The sequence below is a fragment of the Arachis hypogaea genome, chromosome 9 (assembly GCF_003086295.3).
Source record: "Arachis hypogaea cultivar Tifrunner chromosome 9, arahy.Tifrunner.gnm2.J5K5, whole genome shotgun sequence".
Taxonomy (NCBI): domain Eukaryota; kingdom Viridiplantae; phylum Streptophyta; class Magnoliopsida; order Fabales; family Fabaceae; genus Arachis; species Arachis hypogaea.
The window spans coordinates 74971381-74979462 of record NC_092044.1 but is presented as its reverse complement, the minus strand read 5'-3'; the positions used below and the strand labels follow the sequence as shown (position 1 = coordinate 74979462).

The window sequence follows — 8082 nt, the reverse complement described above, 5'->3', positions numbered from 1 at the left end:
TTAAATCTTTTTCAAACATATCTTATCATATCTTTTATATCTTATCTTTTTTATCATATCTTTTTCAAAATTTTATCTTTTTCAAAAATTTGATTTCAAAATATCTTATCTAACTTCTTCTTATCTTTTCAAATTTGATTTTAATATCTTTTTCAACTAACTATTTGACTTTTTATTTGTTCCTTATCTTTTTCAAAACCACCTAACTACTTTTCCCCCTCCAATTTTCGAAAATACCTCCCTCTTTTTCAAAAAAAAAAAATTCTTTTCAATTGTTTAAATTTTAATTTTAATCATATCTTATCTTTAATTTTCGAAAATCACTAACCACTTTTTCAAAATCATTTTCGAAATTCTCTATCTTTCCTTCTATCTATTTATTTAGTTATTCACTAACACTTCTCTTCATCTCTCTTCATCTCAGATCACCACCTCTATCCTTAACCATTCTTCTTCACTACTCTGCCCTTTTTTTATTCTACTAACATAAAGGAATCTCTATACTTTGACATAGAGGATTCCTCTTTCTTTTCTTGTTCTCTTCTTCCCTATATAAGAAGGAACAAGGAAAAAGACACTCTTGTTGAAGCTGATCCAGAACCTGAAAGGACTCTGAAGAGGAAACTAAGAGAAGCTAAACTACAACAATCCAGAGGCAACCTTTCTGAAATTTTCGAACAAGAGAAGGAGATGGCAGCCGAACCCAACAACAATAATCCAAGGAGAATGCTTGGTGACTTCACAAAACCAACGTCCAAATTTGATGGAAGAAGCATCTCCATTCCTGCCATTGGAGCCAACAAGTTTGAGCTTAAGCCTCAACTAGTTGCTTTAATGCAACAGAACTGCAAGTTTTATGGACTTCCATCTGAAGATCCTTACCAGTTTTTAACTGAGTTCTTGTAGATTTGTGAGATTGTTAAGACAAATGGAGTAGATTCTGAAGTCTACAGGCTCATGCTTTTCCCTTTTGCTGTAAGAGACAGAGCTAGAACATGGTTGGACTCACAACCTAAAGATAGCCTGGACTCCTGAGATAAGCTGGTCACGGCCTTCTTGGATAAATTCTTTCCTCCTCAAAAGCTGAGTAGGCTTAGAGTGGATGTTCAGACCTTCAAGCAAAAAGATGGTGAATCCCTCTATGAAGCTTGGGAAAGATACAAGCAGATGACCAAAAAGTGTCCTTCTGACATGTTTTCAGAATCGACCATATTAGATATATTATATTATGGTCTATCTGAATTTTCCAAGATGTCATTGGACCATTATCGATTCACCTAAAGAAAACGCCTGAAGAGGCTCAAGAACTTATTGACATGGTTGCAAATAACCAATTCATGTACACTTCTGAGAGGAATTCCGTGAATAGTGGGATGCCTCAGAGGAAGGGAGTTCTTGGCTCTGGATGCCATATTGGCTCAGAACAAAGTGTTGACTCAGCAAGTCAACATGATCTCTCAAAGTCTGAATGGATGGCAAAATGCATCCAACAGTACTAAAGAGGCAGCTTTTGAAGAAGCTTATGATCATGAGAACCCTGCAATGGCAAAGGTTAATTACATGGGTGAACCTTATGGAAACACTTATAACTCATCATGGAGAAATCATCCAAATTTCTCATGGAAGGATCAACAAAAGTCTCAACAAGGCTTTAACAATGGTGGAAGAAATAGGCTCAGTAATAACAAGCCTTTTCCATCATCTTCTCAGCAACAGACAGAAAATTTTGAACAGAGCCCCTCTAATTTAGCAAACTTAGTCTCTGATCTGTCAAAAGCCACTTTAAGTTTCATGAGTGAAACAAGGTCCTCCATTAGAAATCTGGAGGCACAAGTGGGCCAGCTGAGTAAGAAAGTCCTTGAAACTCCTCCCAGTATTCTCCCAAGTAATACAGAAGAGAATCCAAAAGGAGATTGCAAGGCCATTGAAGTAATCAATATGGCCGAATGCACAAGGGAGGAGAAGGACGAAAATCCTAGTGAGAAAGACCTCCTGGGACGTCTCTCAAACAAGAAGGAGTTCCCCATTGAGAACCTAAAGGAATCTGAGGCTCATATAGAGACCATAGAGATTCCACTAAATCTCCTTCTGCCATTCATGAGCTCTGAAAACTATTCCTCCTCAGAAGAGGATGAAGATGTAACTGGAGAGCAAATTGCTCAATATCTAGGAGCTATCATGAAGCTAAATGCCAAGTTGTTTGGTAATGAGACTTGGGAAGGTGAATCCCCCTTGCTCATTAGTGAACTAGATACATGGATTCAGAAAACTCTACCTCAAAAGAGACAAGATCCTGGTAAATTCTGAATACCCTGTACCATAGGCACCATGACCTTTAACAAGGCTCTGTGTGACCTAGGGTCAGGCATAAATCTTATGCCACTATCTGTAATGGAGAAACTGAGGATCATTGAGGTACAACCTGCCTTATTCTCACTTCAATTGGCAGACAAGTCAGTAAGACAAGCTTATGGTTTAGTAGAGGACGTGTTAGTAAAGGTTGAAGGCCTTTACATCCCTGCTGATTTCATAATCTTAGACACTAGGAAGGAAGAAAATGAATGCATCATCCTTGGAAGACCCTTCCTAGCCACAGCAGAAGCTGTGATTGATGTTAGCAGAGGAGAATTAGTTCTTCAATTGAATGGGGACTACCTTGTGTTTAAAGCTCAAAGACTTCCTCTACAACCATGGAGAGGAAGCATGAAAAGCTTCTCTCAGTACAGAGTCAAAAAGAGCCCCCACAGTCAAACTTTAAGTTTGGTGTTGGGAGGCCACAACCAAACTCTAAGTTTGGTGCTGAGAAGCCCCCTCATTCAAACTCTAAGTTTGGTGTTGGGAGGCCCTCATCATGCTCTGAATATCTGTGAGGCTCCATGAGAGCCCACTATCAAGCTAATGACACTAAAGGAGCGCTTGTTGGGAGGCAACCCAATTTTTATATATCTAATTTTAATTTTATTTTATTGTTATTTTGTGTTTTATTAGGTTCATGATCATGTGGAGTCACGAAAAAAAATACTAAAATTAAAAACAGAATCAAAAATAGCAGAAGAAAAATCATACCCTGGAGGAAGGACTTACTGGCGTTTAAACGCCAGTAAGGTGCATCTGGCTGGCGTTCAACGCCAGAACAGAGCATGTTTCTGGCGATGAACACCAGAAACAAGCAACATCCTGCCGTTTGAACGCCAGGAATATGCCTTGAGGAAAGCTGGCGTTGAACGCCAGTAACAAGCATGGAACTGGCGTTCAATGTCAGAAACATGCTACACATGGGCGTTGAATGCCCAGAGTGTGCATCACTTCAGCGTTTAAACGCCAGAATGGTGTGCAAAGGCATTTTACATGCCTAATTGGTGCAGGGATGTAAATCCTTGACACCTCAGGATCTATGGACCCCACAGGATCCCCGCCTAACATATTCTCCCCTCTTCTCAACATTCATTCTCTCTTTCTAATAAACACACTTCCCCAAAAACCCTTCACCAAACACTTCAAACCTCTCTTCCCAATTACCCCCTTCACCACTCACATCCATCCACTCTTCCCCACAAACCCCACCCACCTTCAAAATTCAAAAATCTTTCCCACCCAAACCCACCCTAAATGACCGAAACTACACCCACTCCCCTACCTATATATACCCTTCCATTCTACTTCATTTTCACACAACACAAACCCCCTCTTCTACACCTTGACCGAAACACCTTCCCTCACTCTCCTCCATATTTTCTTTTTCTTCTTCTTCTCTTCTTTCTTCTCTTGCTTGAGGGCGAGAAATATTTTAAGTTTGGTATGGTCAAAGCATAATCTTTTTGTTTTTCCATTACCATCAATGGCACCTAAGGCCGGAGAATCCTCTAGAAAAGGAAAAGGGAAGACAAAAGCTTCCACCTCTGAGTCATGGGAGATGGAAAGATTCATCTCCAAAAGCCATCAAGACCACTTCTATGATGTTGTGGCAAAGCAGAAGGTGATCCCTGAGGTCCCTTTCAAACTCAAGAAAAATGAGTATCCAGAGATCCGACATGAAATCCAAAGAAGAGGTTGGGAAGTCTTAACCAACCCCATGCAACAAGTCGGAATCTTAATGGTTCAAAAGTTCTATGCCAATGCATGGATCACTAGGAACCATGATCAAAGTGTGAATCCGAGTCCAAAGAATTATCTCACAATGGTTCGGGGGAAATACTTAGATTTTAGTCCGAAAAATGTGAGGTTGGCATTCCACTTGCCCATGATGCAAGGAGATGAATGCCCCTACACTAGAAGGGTCAACTTTAATCAAAGGTTGGACCAAGTCGTTATTGACATATGTGTGGAAGGAGCTCAATGGAAAAGAGACTCCAATGGCAAGCCGGTTTAACTAAGAAGACTGGACCTCAAGCCTGTGGCTAGAGGGTGGTTAGAGTTCATTCAACGCTCCATCATCCCCACTAGCAACCGATCTGAAGTTACTATGGATTGGGTCATCATGATTCATAGCATCATGATTGGAGAGGAAGTAGAAGTTCATGAAGTCATCTCCCATGAATTCTACAAAATAGCCGAAAAGTCCTCCACCATGGCAAGGCTAGCTTTTCCTCATCTTATTTGCCATCTATGTTACTCAGCTGGAGTTATCATAGAAGGAGACATCCTCATTGAAGAGGATAAGCCCATCACCAAGAAGAGGATGGAGCAAGCAAGAGAGACCCTCCACGGATCTCAAGAGATCCATGAGGAAGCTCATCATCAAGAAATCCCTGAGATGCCTCAAGGGATGCACTTTCCTCCCAACAATTATTGGGAACAACTCAACACTTCCCTAGAAGATTTGAGCTACAATGTGGAACAATTAAGGGTGGAACATCATGAGCACTCCATCAATCTCCATGAAATAAGAGAAGATCAAATAGCAATGCGGGAGGAGCAACAAAGGCAAGGAAGGGACATAGAAGAGCTTAAGGACATTGTTGGTCCTTCAAGAAGAAGACGCCACTAAGGTGGATTCATTCCTTGTTCTTACTTTTCTGCTGTTCGGTTTTTATATTATATGTTTATCTATGTTTTGTGTCTCTACTTCATGATCATTAGTGTTTAGTAACTATGTCTTAAAGTTATGAATAATTCCATTAATCCTTCACCTCTCTTAAATGAAAAATGTTTTTAATTCAAAAGAACAAAGAAGTACATGAATTCCGAATTTATCCTTGAATTTAGTTTAATTATATTGATGTGGTGACAATACTTTTTGTTTTCTGAATAAATGCTTAAACAGTGCATATTTTTGATCTTGTTGTTTATGAATGTTAAAACTGTTGGCTCTTGAAAGAATGATGAACAAGGAGAAATGTTATTGATAATCTGAAAAATCATGAAATTGATTCTTGAAGCAAGAAAAAGCAGTGAAAAACAAAAAGCTTGCGGAAAAAAAATAGAAAGAAAAAGAAAAAGCAAGCAGAAAAAGCCAATTGCCCTTAAAAACAAAAGGCAAGGGTAAAAAGGATCCAAGGCTTTGAGCATCAATGGATAGGAGAGCCCAAGGAAATAAAATCCAGGCCTAAGCGGCTAAACCAAGCTGTCCCTAACCATGTGCTTGTGTCATGAAGGCCCAATTGAAAAGCTTGAGACCGAGTGGTTAAAGTCGTGATCCAAAGCAAAAGAGTGTGCTTAAGAGCCCTGGACACCTCTAACTGGGGACTCTAGCAAAGCTGAGTCACAATCTGAAAAGGTTCACCCAGTCATGTGTCTGTGGAATTTATGTATCCGGTGGTAATATTGGAAAACAAAGTGCTTAGGGCCACGGCCAAGACTCATAAGTAGCTGCGTTCAGGAATCAACATACTTAACTAGGAGAATCAATAACACCATCCGAAATTCTAAGTTCCTAGAGAAGCCAATCATTCTGAACTTCAAAGGAAAAAGTGAGATGCCAAAACTGTTCAGAAGCAAAAAGCTACAAGTCCCGCTTAACTAATTAGAATTAATATTCATTGATATTTTGGAATTTATAGTATATTCTCTTCTTTTTATCCTATTTGATTTTCAGTTGCTTGGGGACAAGCAACAATTTAAGTTTGGTGTTGTGATGAGTGGATAATTTATACACTTTTTGGCATTGTTTTTAGGTAGTTTTTAGTAAGTTCAAGCTACTTTTAGGGATGTTTTCATTAGTTTTTATGTTAAATTCACATTTCTGGACTTTACTATGAGTTTGTGTGTTTTTCTGTAATTTCAGGTAATTTCTGGCTGAAATTGAGGGACTTGAGCAAAACTCTGATAGGAGGCTGACAAAGGACTGCTGATGCTGTTGGAATCTGACCTCCCTGCACACGAAATGGATTTTCTGGAGCTACAGAACTAAATGGAGTGCTCTCAACAAAGTTGGAAAGTAGACATCCAGAGCTTTCCAGAAATATTTAATAGTCCATACTTTATTCGGGAATTGACGACGTAAACTAGCGCTCAACGCCAGTTCCATGTTGCTGTCTAGAGTAAAACGCCAGAAACACGTCACGACCCGGAGTTGAACGCCCAAAACACGTTACAACTTGGCGTTCAACTCCAAAAGAAGCCTCAGCTCGTGGATAAATCAAGCTCAGCCCAAACACACACCAAGTGGGCCCCGGAAGTGGATTTATGCATCAATTACTTACTCATGTAAACCCTAGTAGCTAGTCTAGTATAAATAGGATAATTTACTATTGTATTAGACATCTTTGGTCTCATTTTTATTTTATTCTTCATCTGAGGAGACTATTGATCACGTTTTGTGGGGGCTGGCCATTTGGCCATGCCTGAACCTTTCACTTATGTATTTTCAACGGTGGAGTTTCTACACACCATAGATTAAGGGTGTGGAGCTCTGCTGTACCTCAAGTTTCAATGCAATTACTATTATTTTCTATCCAATTCGAATTATTCATATTCTAGGATATTCGTTGCACTTCAACTTGATGAATGTGATGATCCGTGACACTCATCATCATTCTCACCTATGAACGCGCGTGATTGACAACCACTTCCGTTCTACCCTAGACCGGGCGCATATCTCTTGGATTCCTTAAACAGAATCTTCGTAGTATAAGCTAGAATTGATGGCGGCATTCATGGGAATCTGGAAGGTCTAACCTTGTCTGTGGTATTCCGAGTAGGATTCCAGAATTGAATGACTGTGACGAGCTTCAAACTCCTGAAGGCTGGGCGTTAGTGATAGACGCAAAAGAATCAAGGGATTTTACTCCAACCTGATTAAGAACCGAAAGATGATTAGCCGTGCTGTGACAGAGAATTTGGACCTTTTTCACTCAGAGGATGGGATGTAGCCATTGACAACGGTGATGCCCTACATACAGCTTGCCATGGAAGGGAGTGATAAAATTTGATAAAAGCAGTAGGAAAGCAGAGATTCAGGAGGAGCACAGCATCTCCATACGCCTATCTGAAATACCCATCATTGGATTACATGAGTAACTTTATCTTTATTTTATGTTTATTATTTATTAATTTTCGAAAATACATAATCAATTACTATCCGCCTGACTGAGATTTACAAGATGACCATAGCTTGCTTCATACCAACAATCTCTGTGGAATCGACCCTTACTCACGTAAGGTTTATTACTTGGACGACCCAGTACACTTGCTGGTTAGTTGAACGGAGTTGTGTCCACACATAGCAAAGAGCCATTATAATTATTCCATACAACAATAAAGAGTACAACATTGATGATCACAATTTCGTCCACCAAAGGCTTAGACTTTCCGGACTCTCATGAATGCCGCCATCAATTCTATCTTATACCACGAAGATTCTGATTAAGGAATCTAAGAGATATGCGTTCGGTCTGAGGTAGAACGGAAGTGGTTGTCAGTCACGCGTTCATAGGTGAGAATGATGATGAGTGTCACGGATCATCACATTCATCATGGTGAAGTGCAACGAATATCTTAGAGCAGGAATAAACTGAATTGAATAGAAAATAGTAGTAATTGCATTAAAACTCGAGGTACAGCAGAGCTCCACACCCTTAATCTATGGTATGTAGAAACTCCACCGTTGAAAATACATAAGTGATGGTCCAGGCATAGCCGAAT

General features: G+C 39.7%; 1 non-coding gene across 1 annotated transcript; it reads right to left on the bottom strand.

Moving 5' to 3' along the window:
* Nucleotides 1–1089: 1089 nt before the first annotated feature.
* On the bottom strand, nucleotides 1090–1193 carry LOC112713499 (small nucleolar RNA R71). Its single transcript, XR_003158472.1, has one exon. It is a non-coding gene; the product is annotated as a small nucleolar RNA R71 (small nucleolar RNA).
* Nucleotides 1194–8082: the final 6889 nt, after the last annotated feature.